The following is a 2206-nucleotide window of genomic DNA, read 5'->3' on the forward strand; positions in this document are numbered from 1 at the left end:
GTCCTCCATGGGTTCAACGCGCTGCATGATTTTCCATCGGAGTCTTCCTCCCCTCTTGGTCTGCAGTCGGAGTCTGGTAACAATAAAGGTTGTAAAGTCAGACAGACTGGCATATGAGGGGTAGGGGTGGCTTCTCGGAGGCATCAACTGCGCGTAAGTGCCGTTTTTTTCTTTTCATAGGCTGCCTAAAGGTGCGAGAAACTTGGGCAGAATACAGCACCTAGGAGGGGACAAAATAGGCCAGTCCGCGTTTCAACAAGTTTTCTTTAGTTAGAGGTCAGTAAATCCAGATCAGTCAGTGCCTTAAAACGAATCCCAGAGGATCTGGTCGTCCATCTTCATCTCTTTAGTCCAGTAAGTAGAAAGTCCGACGCGTCCTCCAGAGTCCTTAAAAGTCTCACAAGCGCGATTGTTCTCCTCGCCTGTGACGGGATTGCATGCTCAATCCACGTTTCCGTTTTATAATGAAGTTGTGGAGATAAATGCTCTTAGGCTGACGGCCATAAATATTTAATGGTACCCCTCTGACGTCATGAGATGATCATATTCTATATGCGTTTTAGTCTTTTAAAGGCACATCCTAAATACTTTTAGGCACATCTGAGATTTCAGCAACGCTCAGCATCCTTAGTGGCATCAATTTATAGAATAGGTTTTTGTTAATCAGTATGTCAAAGCTTTAACTACACCTTTAGAGATATAGTATCTCTAAAAGGTGGTGTTCAATTAATTAACAACATGTGTTTTCCAGGTGAGTTCTACAAACAGTTGAAAGCAGCTGTCAACAATTTTGTAATCACTTTCCTGCTTTGTGCAACATGTTTTCTTCTGCACGTGTAACAGCATGATTTATCAAGGCTGAACATTCACAGTGTTCTGTGTAAGCGCAGCATCAGCAGCCTCTAGGAGTCAAGATCACACTTGATCCTCTGTGTTGCCATAGTGCAAGCTGAATGCAGGAATGCAAAACTTTTCAGCCCTATCAATGACACGCTAAGTTGGTTTCATTATGTCCTTGAATGTCTTAATGCAATATTCAGGTTCATCTGCTTTTAAAAACTGGAGTATGAATATAGTCACTCTGCTGTGTGGACATTATGAATAGAGATATGGACTAAACCCAAACTGTTTTTGTACCAGGCTGTGAGCGTTTTTATTTCTGCTGCAAAGAAAGATGGGCTCTTAAACATGGATTATTAATGGAGCCTTATGGGCTTTAGTAAATGATTCTCTACTTGAAACATTCTCCCAAAAATCCAGGTCCATATCAGTTAGCAAATGAATTAAAAAAACATGTAAAGGTTGCATATTGCAGCCAAACAACAACTGCTCCCAAATTCAAACTCACAAAAATACACAATGTGTTTGTGTTGGTTTTTGAGCTCATTAATAGCAGTAGCAGTCGCTCAGTTTTGGGGTGACAGTAGCTCAGTCCAGATCCCAAATGGTCGCAGGTTGAGGTCTCAATGCGGACCAAGTTCGGTAATTGGGCCGGTAGCTGGAGGGCTGCAGGTTCACTTCCTTGGGCCCTTGAGCGAAGCACCAAACCACCAACTGCTTGTTGGGGAGTTGTCCATATGCGAGCTCCCTCACTCTGACATCTCTTCATTAATGCATGTCCATAGGTTGCCTGGTTGTGCATGTGTGGTTGCTTCTGCCAATGTGCGTGGTAGCATGTCCTGGACATAGTGAAAAAAGTGGGGTATTTTTGAAAATTGGTAATTCGACATAATGTACAAGACTTGCTTCCTCAGTGTTAAAAAAGCTCATTATGTGAAAAACATAAAACCCAATGCCCTTTTCAGATTTTTATACACACAATACAGTAATTGATACTTGTAATACTTCAGTGAATGTCTTTCATTACCTTCTTTGGGAAACTGGTCATGTTATAAAAGCAGAAAATGCTAACATGCACCCAAATTTAGCTTATCAATTGAATCGCCTTTATCTTGAAGCACAACATGGAACAGGATGTATAATTCAAATACATAAATGCGATATCAGGCATCTGTCATCTTACTCTAATTTAGGCTTTCAGCTTAACACGTTAATCGCCATGCCACTAAGATCCAAATTAACGTTTTCCCCCTATTTTGTCCATTTCTGCTTGCCATAGTCAAGCCACCGCACATCTTCCTGCTTCCTGTTGTCACCGTGTTAAAAAAATAATTTCACTTTAAAAACTCCCAGACTGCTCCGTCGA

The sequence above is a fragment of the Notolabrus celidotus genome, chromosome 20, assembly GCF_009762535.1.
Source record: "Notolabrus celidotus isolate fNotCel1 chromosome 20, fNotCel1.pri, whole genome shotgun sequence".
Taxonomy (NCBI): Eukaryota; Metazoa; Chordata; class Actinopteri; order Labriformes; family Labridae; genus Notolabrus; species Notolabrus celidotus.